Source organism: Eumetopias jubatus, unplaced genomic scaffold (genome assembly GCF_037043125.1).
Source record: "Eumetopias jubatus isolate StellerSeaLion01/CBP00866 unplaced genomic scaffold, mEumJub1_p1.0 scaffold_10, whole genome shotgun sequence".
NCBI lineage: Eukaryota > Metazoa > Chordata > Mammalia > Carnivora > Otariidae > Eumetopias > Eumetopias jubatus.
Genome location: NW_028274816.1, coordinates 121,079,264 through 121,102,042, shown reverse-complemented (window position 1 = coordinate 121,102,042; position 22,779 = coordinate 121,079,264). Strand labels below are relative to the sequence as shown.

At 48.8% G+C, this 22,779-nt stretch overlaps 1 protein-coding gene across 1 annotated transcript in view; it reads right to left on the bottom strand.

Moving 5' to 3' along the window:
- The window catches only part of ASIC2 (acid sensing ion channel subunit 2), a 1,093,638-nt gene that overhangs the window by 962,823 nt on the left and 108,036 nt on the right, over window positions 1-22,779 (bottom strand). The window lies entirely within an intron of this gene.

Below are 22,779 nucleotides of genomic sequence, written 5' to 3'. Positions count from 1 at the left end.
GGGAACTCGGTCTCATTCAAATGGGCTCCGCACATGGGTAGTCCCAAGTGAGTAGCCCCCCGACCCATGCCCATCAGGCCCTTGTCCGTATCTGCTGGATGCAGATGAGCCAGGGGCCCCGGCCACTCAGTATTCCTGGGATTCTGAGCTGAGCCCCAGCCCCGGCGAGCCTCGGAGAGTCTCACACAGCAGCTGCCAGGGGTGTGGGCTTGAAGCCAAGTCAGATAATATGAAAATACTACTAATAAAAAAAACAGAGACACAAACCCAAGGACACCGAGATAAGCATGAGAGGTGAGATCCACAAACACAGGCAGATAGGACGGCGGATGGAAGGACACACCTCCACCGACAGCCTCGTACTTTCAGGACACAAGAGCCCAAAGACAAGGCTGAGCAGGGCGGAGGGGCGTCGGGTCTGGTCTTCACTCCATTCTTGCCACTTGGCCACGGTCAGCTTTCACAGAATGGAGTTATTTCCCAGGTGAGACCAGAACATCCAGAAATGACTCAGTGGGTCAGGAGAGAGGAGAGGCTAGAAAGTGGTAGAAGATGGGCCTTCACCAGTATGGAGACGGAGACCACAGTGGGAGGCGAGGTGCTTTTCTGAGAACCAGGGGCTGTGAGGCGGCGGCCTGTGACGGACACAGTGATGCTTCCCCAGGTCCCACTTCAGGAAAGAAGGACTCACTGCCTCAGCAGCTGGGGCCACCGCCTACAGGAAGCCCTCGGCTGCCAGCTCACTTCAGGGTTTGCTGTGGTGCACAGAGCTGCCTTGCTCAAGATCCAGCACCGAGAGGTAGGGAGGTATGGAGGCCTGAACTCCCTGTCCCAAATGGAAAGCCCTCAGAAGCTTCATTCCATATTCATATGTCCCTGCAGTGCCCGGCCAAGGTGTCCATGGACGGGGGCATCCTGGCTCCCCCTCTCCTCTGCCGCTTCCACGGGTGTTACCTAAGAGAACTCCCTAATAAACCGACTGCGTGAGAATCTCCTCTGGTAGTCTCCCTCCTGGGGGACCGCCCCCATGCCAGGACACACGCTTAAACACTGAGCGGGAGGCTCACTCTTGCCCGGATGCAGTTTACAAAGAGCCTTTCAGCCTCCCTCGATCTTCACAATAACTTGGAAAAGAGATATTCCTGTTCCCACCCAACAGAGGAGAAAACGGAGGCACAGAGAAGTTAAATAACTGTTTGAAGGCCACAATAGCAAGTAGTTGGTGCAGCCAGGGCTCAAGCCCAGGTCATTCGTGCTCTAAAATGTATGTTCTTTCCTGGGGTCCACAGCTACCCTGGGAAGGGAGGGAAGGAGGGAGGAGGGTGAGGGAAGGAGGAAAAGCAGGAAAGAACTATCGGGGAAGGGAGGGGAGAGGAAAGAAGAGGAGGAGGTGGGGAGGGAGGGGGCAGGGGAGGGGAGGGGGAGGAGAAGAGAAGAGAGGGGAGGGGGAGAAGCGGGGAAAGGACTAGCTGACCTTGAGCACTTGCTCCAGACCAGGCAACATACACAGCATTTTATGTGCATTATCTCATTTCGTCCTCACAATTTTATGACATCTATATTATTGTTAACTACGTGTTATAGATGAAGAATTTGGCTGAGAGAGGTGCAACAGATTGTCCAAGGTCACAGAGCCAGTAAGTGGCAGAACCTTGATACAAACCCAGCTCTGTCTCACTCCAAGCCCGGACATCTTAACCACTACTATTAGGGAAAGTTAGGGCCAACCAGAAGGCCGGGGGACCCCCGGATATAGGTGTGGACTAGAGGCTTGAAGAGTCCAGGGCCACCGATCGAGGCCCTAGGTGCCTACATGGATGGGAAGCTTGGAGAGATCAATATCCTAGCTCTCCTGGGAGCAGACAGGACCTGCTTGAGGGCTGACCCAGTTCAGGCCCGGAGCCATCGCTCAGAAATTGCACCAAGCCAATCCCCGGCCGTAATTACCACCAGGCTTGCAGCAGGGGGCTGAGAGCTGGAAATAGCTCTGTATTTATTTACCCTGCAATTACATGCTACATTAAATGCTCCGCGAGAACATGGCGATCACCCTGCAATTAACTGGTCCCTGCTTCCTGGGCAAGAGAAGGCTAGAGACAGTTACTGGGTGAAATCAAGTGCTGCCTGGTTTCTTAATGGGACTGAGGGTCACCTTGTAACTTGTACCATTGGGCTGGGCTGGAGGCTGCAGCTCCAAGTGGGAGCTCTCTTAGCTCCTAGGGGGAGGGGTTCACAGCCCATCAGACCCAACCCAGACTTTGCTATGAGTTCTGGAAGGGGCTGGCAGAAAAGACCCTCCTTGAGCTGCACCCCACCCTGCTTGCCTCTTCTACTCCTCTTGGAGCACCTATTGACTCTACTTAATTTTTGGAATTCTTGAAGCATCACCCAACCAGTCTTTGCTGGCGCTATTTCTTGTCATGTTTACCTGGTAAATTCCTATTTACCTTTCAAGATTCAGCTCAAATGTCACCTCCTTGGGAAGGATTCTTGGAAAGAAGATTGCACAGGGTAGTGAAAACCTGACAGACCTCGGATCAAATACCAACTTCATCATATAACAGCTATGTGACTTTTGGCAAGTTACTTGACCTCTCTGAACCTATATATATATATATATATATATAGAGAGAGAGAGAGAGAGAGAGAGAGAGAGAATTCCCTGACATCTCATGCTATGCATTATGTACATATACTGGAACTCAATATCTTTTTTTTTTTTTTTAGCTTTTATTTATTTATTTAACTGACAGAGAGAGAAAGAACTAGAGAAAGAACACAAGCAGGGGGAGTGGGAGAGGGAAAAGCAGGCTTACCGCTGAGCAGGGAGCCAGATGCGGGGCTCGATCCCAGGACCTTGGGATCATGACCTGAGCCGAAGGCAGCCACTTAACCAACTGAGCCACCCAGGCGCTCTGGAACTCAATACCTTAAAGTTAGGAGCAGACTTTAGCAGTATGGAAATAGCATGGTGCCTGGCACACAGTAGGTGCACACTAAATCTTTGTTGAATTAATAAACCAGTGACTAAATCAACCAATCAATCAAAAGTCAATTAGGAGCTGAGAATATGTATGCCCCCATGTTTATCTTCATGGCTCCCCACTTAACTTCCTACATATAAACATGTAGCCATGTTATTCAAAAACATAATGTGCAAACATGATGGTAATTGGTTTCTAGTTGCCTGGAGATTCCAGAGAACTAGTTTCTCAGGCTGTGCAGCTAGATTAAGAATGCCAGCAAAAGGCATTAAGAAAAGAGTTAATTATATATTTACTACCTCTGTCATTTTCTCCTAATTATGTCTTGGCAAGCAGAGTCCCCTGGATGAGTCTTCAATCTCAGTGTCTTTAAAAATATAATAATAAATCAGGGGCACCTGGGTGGCTCAGTCGTTAAGCGTCTGCCTTCGGCTCAGGTCATGGTCTCAGGGTCCTGGGATCGAGCCCCGCATCGGGCTCTCTGCTCTGCGGGAAGCCTGCTTCTCCCTCTCCCACTCCCCCTGCTTGTGTTCCCTCTCTCGCTGTGTCTCTCTCTGTCAAAAAATAAATAAAATCTTTAAAAATATATATAATAATAAATCAATGTGAAATGGAATGTTCCCAATAGCCAAAAATGCCCAGGAAAGTTTTCAGTCAGCGAGAGCCCCAGTGAGCCAGGCTGGCACCTGTCTTGACTGTTTTTGGGCTCTAGAGCCCAGATTTGGGGCCAGAAAAGCAGCAAGAGATCAGGGCAGTGTCTGGGCCCTGGCACTGAGGCCACCTCCGAGTCCAATGAGGGTCACCTGGAGTTCCTGTGTCCATTACCTGCTGCCAATTTCCCTGCAAGGCAACAGGAGGAAGAAGCTGGGTGTGAAAATTAATGAGCCACTCCCGTGGCATTTTGCTTGGTTTCTGGATTGAGAAGACAGGGGCCCTTGACTGAGCCACGCTCTGCGTCAGTGGTTCTTAACTGGGAACAATCTTGTCCTAGGGGACATTTGGCAAGGTACGGAGCTATTGTCGGTTGCGACGACCTGGCGTTGCGCTACAGGCAGCTGGTGGGTAGAGGCTAGGGATGCTGCTAAACATCACACAAGGCACAGGGCAGCCCCCACAACCACAGATCCTCTAGCCCCAAATGTCAAGAGTGACAAGTTGAGAAACCCTACCGAATGGGACAGCAGGCCGGGGGCTGGGTGTTTCCATACTACTGCTGACTATCATCACTTGGTTTTCAGACCTTTGTGTACCTGTCTTTCCTAGTTTGGTTTCTAACGATAAGGAAAAACCGGGCACACACACGCTCAGAACAAATGCCCAGGTTTCCTTCGCCGGAGCCGCCATGCCTCCTTGGCTGCGGTCACCTCCATCGAGGCTCATGGGGCCCTTGCCCGTGAGCACCTGCATATGTCGGCTCTTCCTCTCCTCCTGGGGAGGAGACCACGCCTCTCTCACCGGTCCCAGGAGGCAGCATGAGGGCAGCCAGGCTGTTGCTGCTGCATCACACTGACCTGGGCAGGAGGCCCAGACCAACCTCTACCTAGATGACCAGGAATGAGGCGCCACTCCTGGGCCCAGCCATTTCACTGTGTTCCATCCCATACCATCAAACACAGGGACACCATCCAGCAACTGTTAGGCCTACCAGTTTCTATGATCAGAGTCTCTTGTCTACGATCCAAAGGTCCCTGGTACAAAAAAGTCCAAAGGGATTTCCTTAGGATGTTTGCATGCGGTCTTTACAACCACTCCACAGGACAGATAATGTACGTCCCTTTCACAGCTGGGGGAAAGAGTCTCTAAGGACCTAGCTGGCTCGCTGAAGGTGACACGACTAAGAAATAATGAAACTGCAAAGCAAACAGGAGTCCATGCGGCCCCAAGGCACACACGAGAGTTCTTGCCACTAGAGCCTGCTGCCAAACGAGGAAGAGACGTTTTTGAGCTTCACAAGAGTGGAGGGAAGAGGAAAATCATGGATCATCTTTAACGCTGACCTCCTCCATAAGCACCATCCCTGTCCCCCGAGTCTGCGTGTCTTCCCACGGAGTACCAGACGCTGAAAGGAGACACAGGTTAAGAGCAGAAGGATAAAGTCGTTTGGGGACTGGCGACAGGCAGTATGAATATAGATGCGGGTGATAAACATACGGGGCTCATTAATCTAAAAGGAGGCTGAGGCTTCTTCTGAACAGGTGTCAGAAAGATTTTAATAAAGGCCCTGAGCCATGGTGAGTCATTAAAGGCACGCAGGGATGTGAGGAGGACAGTCCAGCTCAGCGAGCTCCAGGAACACCTGGATAGTCTACAGTGCAGATGTGAACTTGGGAAACACTCTAAACTACTGTAAACTTCTTCACATTACACTCCCCCCACCCCTGCTGCCCTGCTGCGCGTGCACACAAACAACACACACACACACACACACACACACACACACACACACACACACACACACCCCTTCTGTCTAATCCAGCATCTCTCAACATGGGTCCTCTAGAGCAGCACTTTAGAAATTCCACTTGCCTAGGAGTTATACTGCCTCAACACAGGGTCCGGGCGGGGCCTGCCACTCTGCATTTCTAACCAACCCCCACATGATGCTGACGCAGCAGGCCATGGGCCACTCTCCAACTAGAAAGGCTTCAGCATACTGGTGAAGCCAGATGCCCACAGGTCTTCCAGGAGCCTGAAAGAATGCACAGGTGAAACGGTCTGGGAAACACTACACTGAGCTTCACAAGCATCTGAACTCCACAGGAAGGGAGTGGGGTATAATCTATACAAAGATAGTAAAAGGCTTTATAGAAAACCAAAGAGGTTCCATGGTCAGATACTTTTGGGAGCACCTCCACGCTGCGGAAGTCAGATCACATCACTCCTCTGTCTGCAGCAGCGATGTCAGAGGCCTCACAGTGGCCAGCACAGCCCCCCAGGACTTCACTGCCTCCTTCTCTCCACCCTCCCCAACTCCAGGCACACGGGCCTTCCCAGAGAACACCAGCCCGGCAGACTCCGGCCTCGGGTCTTTTCTCCAACAGTCCACTCTCTGAACTCCCCAGCCCCTTTCTTTGCTCAAATGCCACCTTCTGGAGGAGGTTTTCCTACCGCGCAATGGACTATCCCCACCTTCCATCCTCAGCAATTGCAATCCCTCTTTTAACCTGTCTGTATTTTCTTCTTCCTTTCAATGCATGCTTACCTTCAATCACACCATACAACTGAATTTATCATGTGCATTGTTTACTGTCTGTCTTGCCCACTTGATTATAAGCTCCGTAAGGGCAAGAATCTCTGGTGTTTCGTTGCTGGTTGACTAGCGCCTACAACCATGCTTGGCATACGGTAGGCACTCCACGTATCTGGTGAATCAGCAATTGAACCAATGTGAAAGTGAAGATCTTAATGGGAGTGGAATATAGAAAGCATCATCCTCCAAAGGTTTTTAACCACAGAAGCTATTTCTTTCTTTCTTTCTTTCTTTCTTTCTTTCTTTCTTTCTTTCTTTCTTTCTTTCTTTCTTTCTTTCTTTCTTTTTCTTTCTTTCTTTCTTTCTTTTTTTTTTTTTTTGCCTACAGAGCATCTCAGCATGACCATTATTCCTAAATGCACATTTTCTAGGAAATGCTGCTATAATAACTCACCAAGTTTCCAGCTCCTCATCCATTTTCCTAAATCCTTCCTGGCCTATTCATATTCATCCCTTGCCAGGTCCCAGGGCGATGAGTTCCATAAGTTTATTACCCACAGTATAAATTTATCTTTAAATCTGCAAGAACAATGTCACAGGAGAGGTGCTCACTGCCCACTCTCCTAAGTGCCCCCCCGGTACTGCTGGTGGAGAGAAGGCACCGGGTTTCACACCATGCCTTATAAGAAATAGGTGCTTCACAAATACATAGTTAAGCTTCAAAGTAATCCTCTGAGGTGAGTCTTAATCCCCCATTATACAAACGAGAACCAGAGTCTCAGAGAGATTAAGTACCTTTGCAACTGGGATTCAAAGAGAGGTCTGCCACACTTACAGCTCATACACTCCCCACAACACCAAGGGGGCAAACCTCACAAAGCAGTGTCTGGCAAATGCTGAACTACACCATCAGACCCCTGGGAGTTGTGTGTCTGTTCAGGGCACCTTCCATTTTATTTTATTTTATTTTTTTAAAGATTTACTTATTTATTTGAGAGAGCGAGAATGAGAGAGAGTGAGAGTACATGAGAGGGGGGAGGGTCGGAGGGAGAAGCAGGCTTCTCGCAGGAGCCCTACGTGGGACTCGATCCCGGGACTCTGGGATCATGACCTGAGCCAAAGGCAGTCGCTTAACCAACTGAGCCACCCAGGTGCCCCTAGGGCACCTTCCGTTTTAGCAAATGCATCCATACTGGGAACAACAGCTCACGCTCCTTGAAGTTTTACTATATGCCAAGCATTATTCTAAGCCCTGGACATGTATTCCTACAACCGTATGGACCTCACTTTACAGATGAGGACGCTAAGGCAATCGAGAAGCTAGGGAATGTGCTATCTTGCCCAAGGTCACATAGAGCCCCCTGCGCCAGAATCAGGGAAAAAGAAGAGTCAGATGAGACACAGTCCTGAACCAACCTGTTGCTCCTGTGAGCACCTCACCATGTTTTGGTGGTCCAGTGCCAACGCCAGCTCATCCTTGCCTCCTCCCTCAGTGCCCCCCAGGCTTCACCCCGATCATGCCCCAACCTCCGGCTCTTCCTCCCAGCTCCCTGAGGCATCTGTTCTTCCGACAGGAGGATTCCTCCATGGACGGGAGTCCATCCTATAATCTTCCATTTCTGCGACCCTCTCCAATATGGTCTTCCCAGATGATCCACGCTGGGAGCCAGGGCCTGGCACCACCAAGAAGGCCCTGAGAGATTGTCATTTGTCACGTGGGGCAGCTGAGACCCAGAGGAGCTGCTGACTTGCCTACTAAGAGCTCACACAGTAATAAACCTGGACCGGGATGCACGCCTGGGAATCCCATTCCACCAGCATCCTTTAGTTCATCTAGCAGCCAGTCAGAAAGTATTTACCAAGCATCTGCTGCATAAAAGGGCCAAGGAGCAACCCAGGGGTTTCTGCTCTACCTTCAGCAGGCTTAACATTTGTGTTCACGCATACTTTCTTCACTCACCATCTCTTCATTCAATCAATCTTTGGTTCCCGTAATAAAGGGATCAAAAAGACAATCACTTCTAATAGAGAGGAGATTCCTTTTTTCAATCAATTGATTTATTTTCTCCAGTTTTGCTGAGATATAATGTTGTATTAGCTTAAGGTGGACAACATAAGGACTTGATATGTGCATGTATTCCGAAATGATCTCCACGAGAATTATAGTTAACATTCACCGCCACCCGTTTTTTTAATAAATAACAGAAATTTATTTATAATAATAAACAGTGATAAGTGCTTAAAAAATAACTATTCAATATTCTATGACAGCATGCAATTTGTGAGGGAAGCAAGAAGGAATGTGACATAGCCTGGGGAATCAAAGAAAACTTCCTGGAGGAGGTGGCATTTGAAGCGAGATTTTTTTTTTTTTTAAGGGTAGCAGAAAAAAATAAATAAATAAAAATAAAAACAAAAGAGGACAGTAAGAGTACCTGAGGCAAGAAGAGAATTGAGAGGGGGAGCTTGTGTACAGGAAGACCCTGGCACGGAAAGAATATGGCACAGTTAAGACTGGACTATAACCATATAGTATGGAACGTGCACATAACACATCAAGCATGAGGCTCCTTCCAAGGAAGGCAATGAACATTTATTGAGTGACTACGATAGGGCAGTCACTTTACCCCGCCCACTTCCTAGCTGAAGTAACTGAGACTCTGAGGGATCAAGACACTTGCCAAATGCACGTGCAGACACTGTTGCTCTCCCCCCAGACTGCTTATAGTCCTCTGTATCATGTCTGTGGGCCTTTCCTCCAGCTCTTGTGGTTGTTTTCTTGCTTCTGATGACCTGTTCCTGCCATGTCCCTTGGAGGCCCGTCCTGGGGCCACTATGGCCTTTTGCCGTTGCTCCCAGACAGCTATAAAGGCCTGGGAGTTAAAACCCGTGGAGTGACCCTAAGACAATAATGGCCGGGAGCGTGAGGCCCCAAGCACTGCCTGCAGGGGAGACAAGCTCGGAGGCGTACCCCCTACAGTCCCCTGCAGGATCGGGCTCAGCCAGGACCTGGCCCCACATTGTTCCCTCACCTCACGTCTTCCCCCTCTGTCCTGCCTCCCCCCGTTTCCTTCTCGGGTTCTCCTGTGATCCCTTCTTAACAAATCACTCGGACAGGAATTCTCACCTCAGAGACTGCTCCTAGGGAACCCGACCTAAGACGCAGCCCATGTCTGTCTGAATTTGAAGCCCTTTCTCTTGCTGGTAAGACATGATGATTAATCAGAGCAACACTAGTGAAGCGTAAAATGAGTAGTAATGGTAAGAAGTTGAAGAGCAGGGACAGGTTTCGTGGAGCTTAGGGAGGAAGAGGAAAGCCCCAGAGAGTCAAGAGAATAGTTCAGCATCAAAAGATGTATAGGTTATAACCCAACGGAGAAGGCAGGCATCCAGGATGGGGTATGATGTTACAGAAGAATAGCATGACAAGGGGGACAGGTCTCCACAGAAGAGAGGGAATTGGGCCATCCGAGTGGAGTCATGGTGAGCAGCACAGGAAGGAAGGGCAGGGTTAGGCTGGGAAAGGGCTCTTCAGGATCAGGCTAAGGAGGTGGAAAGAATGTGCTCTTTTTTTTTTTTATGTTATGTTAATCGGCATACATGACATCGTTAGTTTTTGGGGGGGGTTTCTATTTTTTTAAATTATGTTATGTTAATCACCATACATTCCATCATCAGTTTGTGATGTCATGTTCCATGATTCATTGTTTGTGCCTAACACCCAGTGTTCCCCGCAGAAAGTGCCCTCTTTAATACCCATCACCAGGCTAACCCATCCCCCCACCCCCTAGAACCCTCAGTTTGTTTTTCAGAGTCCATCGTCTCTCATGGTTCATCTCCCCCTCCGATTTCCCCCCCTTCATTCTTCCCTTCCTGCTATCTTCTTTTTTTTTTTTAAACATATAATGTATTACTTGTTTCAGAGGTACAGGTCTGTGATTCAACAGTCTTGCACAATTCACAGCGCTCACCATAGCACATACCCTCCCCGATGTCTATCACCCAGCCACCCCATCCCTCCCACCCCCACCACTCCAGCAACCCTCAGTTTGTTTCCTGAGATTAAGAATTCCTCATATCAGTGAGGTATTATGATACATGTCTTTCTCTGATTGACTTATTTCACTCAGCATTAACACCCACACCTAGGTTCCAATGCTACACCCACTCCTTCTGGAAGGTGTGTGACCTGAAACAGGTAACTCAGTTCACTGAGCAGTGAAATGAAAGGACCTACTTCAGATGTTTGTATTGAGGATTAAATAAGAATAGCACAGTGAAAACCCCTGACCCATTGCTAGAGATCCAAATTGCGCTTTCCACCCCCACCCCCCTCATTCTAGGCGCTTGGGTTCAATTCTGGTAGAGGACTCACTGCAAAGACTTTCATCAAGAAAGTAAAATTTTCAAAGTAACATTTTAGAGAAACTCGTATGACAGTGGCATGCAAGACAAGTTAGAGACAGGTGGGAGACCTGAAGACCAATGAGGAGATGTTTGCAGGAGACCTCTGGGTTTGGTGAGTCACCCTAACCTAGGAAAGTGGCAGTGAGCCCAGGAGGACACCTACAGAGGTGCTGGCAAAAGCGCCAGAAGCCCCAAGAGGCTTTGAGGTTTTGACCTGGTGTCTGAATGAACAGGGATGAGAGAAGAAGAACTGGTTTGAGGGTGAAGGTGGGGAGATGGATTTAATGCATGCTGAGCTTGAAGTTACATCTGGACATCCAGAGAAGCAACAGCATATGGCCAAAAGAGCCAGACAGACCTGGGTTAAAATCCCAGCCAGCCCTGCCGCTCACTAGCTGTGGGACCAGCTAAGCATCAGGACCTCTGCGAGCCTCTATTTCCTTATCTGCAAAAAAGAGAAGGCGAAGACAGGTTGTTTTCAGGCCTGACGCATACCAAATTGTCCGGCAACTTACAAACTGAGAGATGCACAACACATCCTTTCTTTTTTCCTTAACATTTATCAGTCATGGAAAGGAGTGCTGAGGTTGGCCTCAGAGCCGACATTGTAGATTCAGAAAGCACTGGACTCAAGCAGAAGGCTGAGACAGCATAAGCTGAGATCAATTACCTTTTGGAGGAAAATGTCCTGTCAAAGACTGATAGGCACCCAAGATAAATTTTCAGTTAGTTGGCTACTTCTGTTTTCCCACAAGGAGAACAACTCGGTTTGGTTGTGCAAACATTTATGAGCCAGACACAGTGAAAATGGGGACCCTGAGATGAAAAACACTGGGTACCTGCCCGGGAAGGACTCACAGTTTCTTGGAGGTGGCAGACATGGAGAAAACGAAGCAAAGGAGAAGAGTTCTATCAGATGTCTGAACCAAGGGCTGTGGGTACACTGAGGAGGGGGTGATTCATTTTGCCTAGAGGATTTTATGCAGAAATAGCCAGAACGCTAAGATCTCTCCCAAAGAATTAAACACACACAATCATTTTTCAAATAAATGAACCGTGAATAATAGTATTCACTTAGTTATTAGTTCAAAAATGATAGTTCAAAGACAAGGAACTCGACCAAAAATCCTAACCCCAAATTTCTAGGTCATTACAGTAAAAAAAGTAGAGAGATAAAGAATGTAGATCGGCGAGTGTAGGATTCTCTAGATTCCAACACGAATAATTTCTAAACCACATGGGTCAGCCGTGACATGGTTAACCGGGGTTGGCTGCCCGTCATAGAAAGATCCATCTGCGCTTTATCAATTCACAGGCGTGAAGATGGGTGTCAGCAGAGGGAAAAATATTCTTTCCCTATTCACTGAATCTCAAGCAGCCACTGCAAAGACCAGAATGGTGGGCCTGGAAGGAGCCTCAGAGGTTCAGCTAATTCAAACCCTCTTCTGCTTTCCTGACGAGGAAAAGACAGAGAGAGGGGAAGTGATTCACACAAGGTCACCTAGGTGTGGAGAGCCAGGACAGAGCCCAGAGTCCTGATGCCTCACCGAATGCTCGAGGACACCACCCGACCTGTTGAATGAATCATTGACACCAGATCCTCCAGAGTCCATCCTGCCATCAGCGTCACATGTGCATGCACACACACACACACACACACACACACACACTCCTAAAGTGACCCTCGGTGGGCCACCACCTCCTCTGCATGGAGGAAGCGTCTACCATGCCCTTGGCGACAGCCCACAAGGGTGGTGCTCAGAGCCGGCCCATAGGGTCAGGCCTCCAGGGGATGATCACCCAGCAGGGAAGGATTCTTCAGTTCACCGACTGCTGGCTTCCCTCAATGTTCCACAAAATAGCCTCAGCTGATACTCCCCGCCAACCAAGGCAGGAAGTTCTGCTAATTGCCCTAATAACTTAATGAGATTATTAACCACTACCCTTGGGGGGGCAGATTTGGTCCTTCCTCTTGGTTATGAGAATGCATCCATTTTTCATACAATTATACCCGGAGAGGATCATCACCGGGGCTGCCAATTGTGGGCTTATTGGGAGCAATTTAGACGCGAGATTGGATTTCCTTTCTGCATAGAACCTTTTGTTCGAAGCAAATGAACTGGTGTTCCTCGCATTAGTACATGAATAAAATGTTGTCCAAGAGGTGTTTGATCTTTAAGGCTGGCCCGATGGTGGGATAGTGAAGACACAGCTCTGGGGGGTGGGGTGCCTGGTTTCTTGTTGCACCTCGGCACTCCCAGCACGCCAGGCCTCATTTTCTCATTATCTACTGTGACAAGGTTGGGCCAGGTCGGTCTTTCAGAAAACTGAGGGCCCACGAACTATCCACACCACTTTAGAAAACGTTGCAGAATTATGCGTATTACTGACCTAATGCCTCACAGACTGAGGAAATTGTGACTTCTCTCAGGTAGAATTATATCTTCTGAGTGTGAAATGCCAGTTAGCTCAGCCTGGTCAGATGCTCTGATTGTCAATGACATCATGGGGATTTAGAGGAAAACAAAGGGGTGGGGGGGCCACTGAGGAAACTGACTTCTAAGGTCTATCTCTGATTGACTATGCATTCATTGAAACTCAGCTTCCCTGACCCTGCCAGGCTGAATTTACTTGTGTCCATCCAGCCCCCCTCACTTGAGATTTCTGCTAACTATGGACACCTCTGTCTTCTCCCAACTAGGCTGTGCCTGCCTTCCTTAAGGTAGGTAGGGATGCATGCCAGTTATTGCCCTACCCAGGAGTGTGTGAGAGCCGGCTCGCACTGGTTTGCAAGAGCTAATGACATGCGTTTCTTCCCAGGTCAATGACTTCATGAAACCGGTCGTGGTGGGAGTATTTACAACAGGGAAATTGAAAAACATTACAAATCAGGACTCTGTTGCCTCCCAGAAAGCTACTTCTTAAATATTTACTAGCACATCACTGACTACATACATCCCCAGTGCTTAGGTTTTAGGGTGTAAGAACTGCACTGTTGAATTTTGATGAATAAATGAATGATCAGAGTCAGCAAACGTGGGGGCTGATAGGTTTCAGGCCAAGCTGCATGCACAAGTGAAATAGAAAGTTGCCCAAGTAACTTGTATGAACTTCGGCTGTGTTTTTAAAAATCACCTGATGCCTCAGCCCCATCCCAGTCCTGAATCCCTGGGGTGAATTCCTTGAACATCAGTATTTTCTAAATATCCCTATATGATTCCAAAATACGGCCAAATTTGAGAACCACTGGTTTAGAGAAAATTTCCTAGGTTAGTCTTAGCCCCCCATGACCCCCATCTTCAAGCACCCCAAATGTCCCCAGTGCCTACCATTTGAACACAGGGAGACTGAGTCAAGGGAAGGGATTAAATTTCATTGGTAGGTTAGTGGCCATCCCTTTAATAAGAGGCTGGGTTACAAGGATGCTCTCCCCTCCCCAGTTGGTATGGTTTTGACTTTTTGGCTCATATCTAGGATGATGATTTAGTTAGGTGGCCATTTAAGAAAAAGCATCTCCACTCTGTCGAAGAGTTCAAAGGCCCCAGGCTAAAGACAGTTTCCCTCCAAGTCCCTAGTGCATGGCCATTGTCCCCAACTCCCCAGGCTTGAATGCCCCTGCCATTCCCTTTGCTCCACGCCGCATGGCTGCTGGTTTTCTCCCTTTAAAGGGCCAGCACAAGCACCACCTCCTCTTTGAGGCTCTCCTTGATCTCCAGAGCCATCAGCAAGACATGGAGGCAAAAGCCTGGGCTTTGGAGTTAAACAGACTCTGAGTTCAAGCTACTGCTCTGCTTGACAGCTGCGAAAATGTGGCACATCATCTAGCTTCCCTGAGCCACAGGTTCTGCCTGCACAAAACGTGGTTGACGACACTTAGACAAATTGGCGTAACGTAGCGAGATGTGCATGGTGTCATGCCCTGCAAATGGTAGAGAACAGAACCATGCGATTTTAGTCTAGTCTGCTCTGCCCTGCAGTGGCTGTTCATTGTGGTTGAGTCATGCCCCTCTCTGACCCTCCGTCTCCTCCTCTGAAAATGATGGTGTCTGACTGATGTTCTGGATGCGCCTTCTCAGTTCTAGAGGGACTTCGTGTCTCCGCCTCTCCCCTGGCATTTACTGCCTTACACAGTGATTGATCCTTTTCTATCGAGCTGGCTCCCCAACCAGATTAGGGGATCCCAGAAAGCTCTGAATGTGCCTTATTAGTCGCTGTATCTCTAGGGCCCGGAAGAGTGCCCTAAACATTGATCACAACAGACCATTGCCTTCACTCTCCCCTGCTTTATGAGTGCCTCATCCAATGAAGGGGCCAGCTTGAGTCTAGGACAGCGCCGTCTGAGGCTCCAGGCCCAGGGCACTGTGCCCCCACAGACCCGAGGCTGCTGTAGCTACTTGTAAACTGCTGAATATGTGTCACTGCCAGCCAGGATCTGCGGAAACATTTCCCAAATTATAAGAAGAGCTACATGGTGAATTACTGATGCATTGGCCATGGGACTGGATAATGTTTTTTCAGATGTCACCCACCTGGAACGATACATAAAGAACACTGTGTGGTATCACCTGGATGTGGTCAAAAGAAACCACTGGAAGGCACACCATGCGGGGGGTGGGAGGGAAGCCCCATCCCATCCTCGGATCCCTAAGTCATGAGTTACACTCCGCAATCTCTAGTCAGTAATTGCTTCTTTCCCTAAGTGATGCCGGAGCCAATGTGTTTTTTATTTCTCCTTAAATGAGGATTTGCTAGCAGGCCTGTATTTTTTCTCACCTAATAACAAGTGGCAGCAAAGTGTGAAATTAGCTATAACAAGCACCAAAAATGGAATTTTGCGAACTCTCAAACAAGTTGAGAAATCAGGAGCCGGCCCTCAAGATCCAGTGGCAGGTAGTGTCTTCTTGACCCTGAGCCCACCAGAAGGGGCTCGGCCAATTCCCTGACTCCAGACACCCACTGGGTTTGGGGGTTAGGAAACTTGGTGACCTACAGCCACTGGGAAGTTTTACTCATGCCAACATTGACCCCTTTGATGCAGGCATCCCCAGAGATGAAGGCAATGGCAAAAGAAATGGGGCTTGTGGAGATGAGATTTCAAATATTGCTCCCTAGAAGGGCTGATCTGTATGTGTAATTTCAGCGTTTCCTATATAGAATCTCAAGGGCCCTAGAGAAACAAAGGAGATCCTGGATGTGTCAGAGGACTCCACACTCCTCACTACCTTGCCCGCTAGCTGCGTGGCCTCAGAGCAGGACTGCCACGTAGCCAGCCACGCTGGCCAAACCCCTCACGAGGCCAGGCTGTGCTGTGCCGTTCCCAGAGGGGACACCACCCATGGCTCCCACTGGGGCTGTGCACTGGCAGGGAAATTTTTCTCTCTCTGAGTCTTAATTCCCTCATTTGTGAAACAGAGACAAGAATGCCTTATTCACGGGACAATTGGGAAAATAAAATTGTGCAAGTGTGGCAATCAGGCCATTTCCCTGTCCTCACTGCAAAGCCCCATCCCGACCTATCCTTTGAGGCTTGAGACCCAGAGCAGGACAGCGAGGGAACACCGCCTGCCCATCCCTGGTCCACGTCCCCATCTCATGTACCAGGGCTCCTGCCATTCTCTCTCTCTGACTGAGTCCCACTCATGCCCTTTGGCACCGAGGCTCCCTTCTGAAAGTGATGCCATACTTTCAGGAAGCCTCCTCCAGCCCCTTCAAGATTCTGGGCCTCTATTCTTGTCTACGACTGGCTCTCAGCTTCAAGCCTGCCCTTCCGTACTCTGCCTTATGCTGGCCCCCGAAGACTTACTCTTGCTTTGCCCACCGGCCCCCCGTGAGGCCTGGCTGCTGGAGGGGATGGGGGGTCCTGCAAGGAGGGAGGAGGAAAAAGAAATTGCACCTGCCAGTCTGCTTGATGGGGCGTCCTGTCTACTTCCTCTCCCTTCCTCTCCCTGCCAGCCTCCCCCCTCCTCACTCACCCCTGCAGTCGTATTCTACCCAGTAACATCGGTTGGATCCAGGTTTTAGTTCTTCCCAACAGTTTCACAACGCTCCTCATTGTATTCCCTCTGTCGGCGGACCCCCTCCAAGCTTCTAAGTTTTCATTATTCCACATATTCTTGTTCCCCTAGGGGCCGTGGCTTCCTAGAGTCACTCTACCTGTGATAACGTATTGTGTGCTCGCTCTCTCCCGCTCTCTCTTTTAAGCTATCTAGTTAACAATTCATTATTCCTCTGTCCTTTAAGTTACCTGGTTAACAATTCATTATTCCGAGGTAATAATTCTCTTAATTTCATTCTCTTTGTTAAAAAAAAAAAAAACTCAAGCAGGTTCTTTCTCCTTATTGGACACTAACTGTTACATCCACATACAACCCATGACTTGGGATTTTCAAAGTGCATATCAAACAAACATACCACTGTCATCTATCATTCATCTCCCTAGTCTTTCTTCTTTCTATCCTTAGGGCCAAAAGTAGTGTCTGGCTCAGTGAATACTGGTGAGTTTGCGAACAACAGAAAGAAGGAGTGAATGACGCCTGTGAGAGTCATCACAGTTCAAGGCATGATCGTTGGGACTTCTGGCCAGGACCCCTCCCTGGGATGGCAGTGGGGAGGATTCCAGCCAGGAATGTTCCAATATAAAACACCTTGAGACTCTCTGGAATCATGCCCCAATTAGTTCACCAGAAACCCAGTCCATAAAAAGTCCTGGGTTTCTGGTGAACTAACTGGGGCATGATTCCAGAGAGTCTGGAGTCCTGGGGTCCAATCCTAGCTCGGCAACCTACGCACTGCAAGACTTTGAACGAGTGATTCAACCTCTTTGACCTGTTTTTTCGCTTTCACAGGATAAGGAATGTAAGCCACTTCTTCCACCTCATCTCCTGGAGTTTGCCTCAAGAGCGCCTGAGTATACATCACAGGAAGACATTCACCTTTCTCTAAATCCTCATTCTTGTTGGCTGACAACACCCCTGGGCCTTGCTTGCACTGATTCCCCTGCCTGGAAAGGCTTGACCCTGTAAAACCCCACTTAGTCTTCAAGATGTTACTAAACACAACTTCCCCTGGGAAGACTTCCCCGACTACAGCGCAGGGTCCCGAGCCTGCAGAGTTAGCAGCTACGTCTTCTGAGGCTGGAGCATTCACATACCCCGTCTGCCAGAGAAAAGACCGATCTCGGCTGTGGCCATCTCTTTGTGTGTCCCTTCATGATGAGATCACGAGAACGTGGAAAGAAAGGACCTTCTTCTTAGTCATTTTTACATCTCTGGGGCCCTTTAAACACACCTGCTGTCCATGTGCGCATGCGCCGTGCTAACCGCGAGGTACGTCAACTGAGTCAATGGTCCTGGCTCTGCCCTCCTGGAGCTTACAGTCAAGTGGGAGAAAAACAGACCAAAAAAACAAAACAAAACAAAAAAATTAACGAGCCTGCATCTAAAAGAGAAATCCAAATCCTGAAACGCGTAATGAGGGATGCAGATGGCATCACGACAAAGACTAACTGGTGGAAGGAGATTCCCTAGGAGTCTCCTAAGAGGCCTCTCCGAGGAGATGACATTTAAGCTGCCATCCTGAGGCTTTGAAGGAGCCATCCAGCTGAAGGGCTGGGGAGAGTTCCCGGGAGGGAGACCCAGCACACACAGGTTCACAGGATGGAAAGAGCTGGGCGTGTGTGATGCTCCAGCAGAGGTGCGGGGGCGGGCAGCCGCAGCACACAGAGCAACCTGAGCGAAGGGCCCAGTGTGGGGAGTGATGGCGAGAATGGGGGCGCGGTGTGTGGGTGGCCTTGAGGTGCGACAGGAAGGCGCTGACCTAATTGGATTTGATTTTAAATGAGTACTCTGACCTCTAGGCTCCTCACTTGAAAATGGGGCTCCTATCAGCTACTTTTCAGGGTTTTCATAGGCGGGAGCCCTTCTGGAGATGTTGACCTCTACACCAAGACTTAAAAAATAGAAGAAGACAGTCCCGTGAAAGTTAAGGTCAAGCTCATGGTACTTGGCGTACAATAAGAACTCAAGTCAGTGGGGTTTCCTTTGGTTGTGTTTCCTTAGCTGTTTTTGTTTGTTTGTCCATTTGGCAAATGAATGTATGAATCACCTGATATTTGCTCAAGAGCTACTCTATCAGGAGTGGTCTCTGCTTGTCGCTGGCAGCTAAGAAAACCTGACCATTTGGTGCTGATTTTTTATAGAGGTAAGCAGGTTGCCCACAGAAGTGGCTACCAGCCGGTCCTCCCACCCCAGTTCGACCTTGCCTTACTGAAGGGGGGGATGATGTGGGAGGCCACCATGCCAAGAGCCCTTTGAAATAGTCAAAGCAAACAGCATTGTCTTGTGGAAGGCAAACTGAAGCCCAGAAAGAGAAAGTCAGAGTGGCCCAGCACCAAAACTGGCCCTCGAGTTCCAGTCTCCTAACCTTAAGTCTGGAGTGCCTTCCCCTACACCAACCTGCCGAGGGCAACTCTAAGGTTGAAGGAAGAGTGTCATTGAGGAGCCTTTGAACTTACCTTCGGCCCAACTCAAGCTTCAGTATCTTCACTGATGCTAAATTACCTGCTCGGGGGAGGTGTATGCACTTGGAAAGTGGACAGAAATTCACTCCTCCAGACTGCTAGCCGAGCACACAGCAGTGTTCCTTCTGGCAGAGAAAGCAGGGAGCTGTGTTCCAAGTTCGAAAGGGCCAGAAGAGCTGCTTACACTTAAACTCAAGGTTGTGTTCAAAGGGCCTGAAGACATCATCTGGCATCCAACTTCAACCTTACCAGAGAAGAAACCCCAGGCCCAGAGAGGGGAAGTGACCAGCCCAATACCAATCAGAATTCACAGCAGAGCTGGAAGGGGCACCCAGATCTTCTGACTCCTGGCCTCACTCTTTCCTGTACACTGTGCCACCCCCCTTCTCGGCACTGCTTTGAAATGGCATCCTGACCTCCTCCTAGACCGTGCATGTCTGAGCGCTGGTATCAGAGCTTCGCTAACTTGTTCTCCCCTCCCCTCTCCAAATGGCTGCCGAAAGCACCCCCAAAAAGTTTGCTGATTCTGGTTGTTGCAGGCACACTTTACAATTGCCCAGGGGCGATTCCTAGATAGACACCCAGTGAAAGGTATTTGGTGTGTCTCACAACAGAAGAACCCCCCCCCACACACACACACACACTTGAAACTAGCTGATAATCTCAAAGGCAAGAGAAGAAAGGCAAGGCTGCTCTAAGACCTAAATCCTTATCCCACATCTGCATTACCATGCTCCATGACCGTGGTTCAGTCTCCTGAACCACCTGGTGCAGTCTCTTCAACTACCCTGTTCCTTTTAATTTAAGTTTCTAAATAGCCAATCCATTAGGCATGGATAGGGCTGGGGACGTGTGTGTGTGTGTGTGTGTGCGCGTGTGTGTATGTTCCTCATTTGGCTCTCAGAACAATTGATGAGGGCAAGTATCATTATTCATCCCATTTTATAGATGCCAACGTTTAATCAATCTCCAAATACTGAGGTCACCGCTCTGTCCCGGACACCGTGCTAAGCAGGACCCCTGCTCTCATGGAGCTGACACAGTACCTTAATGGAGAAACCAAGGACCATAAAGTAGAAATTCCTTAGTAAGCCAAGCCTTCAACTGGGACCTCTTTATTCCAGATCTCTTCTTCCTTCTATAGCGCTGAGTTGTATCTTATTAAGAATAAAGACTGAAGCGGAGACAAGATGATCCCCAGGGAAGGGACTCATTCATCTTCTCTGTCCTGAATCTTAGAGTGATTCTTGGGCAAGAAGGTCATCTCCCCCTGCAAATGGCTGGCATGCAGCAACAGTCCACAGACTATGCCATGATCAGGCAAAAACGAGAGAAAAACTTACAAGCTTAAGTGTGTGCGTGTGTGTGTCTGTGTGTGTGTGTGTGCACGTGAGGAGGAACCACAACTATCTAGAAATTTGCTATTGGGACAAGGAGAGGACCATCCCTCCCTGCACATACACGCTTAGTCCCCATGTTAGAGGGCCCCAGAAACCCCAGAGTGTTCTGGGTGGAGCCCTGCATAGACCTGGCCTCAGGATCAACCCCAAATCAAACCCTCAGCATCCTTGGTGCTTTCTTCCCAAATGTGAGGACCCCAGGTCTCCCCCCATCGCAAGCCTGTGTACTACACTTTTTGGTTTGCAAAGAACATTTGTATTTGTTTTTCAGATATGAAGAGCCTATCATAGTAGCCGGTGGAGTGGGGTGGCAGAAGGAATATTTGGCCAGGGCCTCCCATTCAGATTTACCTCAGATTTAGACTTTTGGTTTCCACATAAGGGTACACAGACAGATGTTGCTATTTAGGGTGTTGGAAACACTGACTATTTGTGACTATTCAACACAGCCTACCATTTTGTAACTCTGTCTTAGCATTTCTCAGAATAAGAGCTCTAGAAATGGGAACGCTTAGGGCACTTGACTTTGTGAGACCCTGAAAACACCCCTGGGAAGGCTAAAGAACAGGGAGTATCACCCTCACTTCACATAGGGGAAAACTGAGGCCCAGAGCTCCCAGGTCAGAACCATCTAGTACAACCTGGTTCCATGTGGCTGGGAGCACTTTAGAGACTCCCCAAGGAATTGAGTAGGGTTGTAAATGCAAAATACACATTGGATTTCTAGGACTTAGTACAAAAAAGAAGGTTAAATACCTTAATAATTTTTATATTTATGACATGTTGAAATGATACGATTTTGGACATGTTTACAAAATACACTGTTAACACTTGTTCTACCTCTCCCTTTTCACCTTTTTTAAATGCAGTTATTAGAAAATTTGAAATTACATGTGAAGCTCCCATTATATTTATATTTTTTAAGATTTTATTTATTTTATTTGCCACAAAGAGAGAGAGCGCACAAGCAGGGGGCAGGAGCAGAGGGAGCAGCAGGTTCCCCGCGGAGCAGGGAGCCCGATGTGGGGCTCGATCCCAGGACCCTGGGATCATGACCTGAGCCGAAGGCAGACACTTAACCAACTGAGCCACCCAGGCGTCCTGCTCCCATTATATTTCTATTGGCTAATGCTGGCTCTGAGGGAAGAAGGTACCACGGACCTCAAGTATGTGCTGGCTTCTAATGCAGCAGGGGGCATTCATGCTAAACAAAACAGCCTTAAGGAATTTTAGACCAGCTCTTGCCCGAGTCAATGGAAATGACCTGAATTCAGGGACTGGGGGGGCCAGATTTCCACCAGCCATATTTCCAAATCCACGGAGAGCCATCAAGTGAGGTCAGAGCAGTCAAGGAGGGTGGTGTAGGAGGGTGCTCACATTTTGGATGAGAATGTCACACTACATGCAGGCTGGCTCCCTATAAATCACCTTGATCTGTCACCCAATTAGATGGCAAAATGAAACATCCAGGCGGAAATGAAATTTTAGCCACAACAGCAGCATTGTCCAGCTCCAGCTTGCTGTCTGGAGAGGGCTTGCCCCACATGAGCTGTAAGCATGAACGTTGCAAGGGAAACTCCAGGAACCCGGCTCCTTCCAGGCCTTGTGGGCAAGAGTGTGTCAGCCCTCAGCTGTCAGGGTGGTGGGCAGAGGGCTGGGCTCTGTTCCAGTTAGAATCGGTGTTTTCCAGGGTCCAGGCCAAATAAGAATGAGTCCCCAGGTCACTTTGGTCCATGTGGGCCTGAGCCTCCAGGTTCAGACCGGGAGACAATGTTTTGAAATAATCCAAGTAAGTTCTGAGAGAGAAAAATGCCAGTCTCCGTGGCGCCAGCCAGCCACAGGGCCTCTGGTGGCCTCCCCTTCTGAAGAGATCTCAGCCACCCCTACCCTGGGAGCTTTAGACGTACACAGTTTGCCTGGATACCAGGGTCCAGCCGATTCTGTTTTGTATTCTCTGTGACCTTGAGTAAGTTCCTCCGTGTCTCTGGGGCTGGTCCCTTCTTCTGCACAACTGGGATAATATTGGCCTAGATGATATCTCAGGGTCTTTTGAACTCCGACACATGCTCCATGATCTCACTCCAGCACACACAGACACACACAAACACACATGGAGACAGAGACATACAGACATGCCCGCCGAGAAACACATGCACAAGCACATGTACAAATAAACGTACACACAAAAGTGTACACACAGGCACACCCACACAGACACAGACCTATACACAAATACATATACACACATCCACAGACACACACAAACCTATAGACACACAC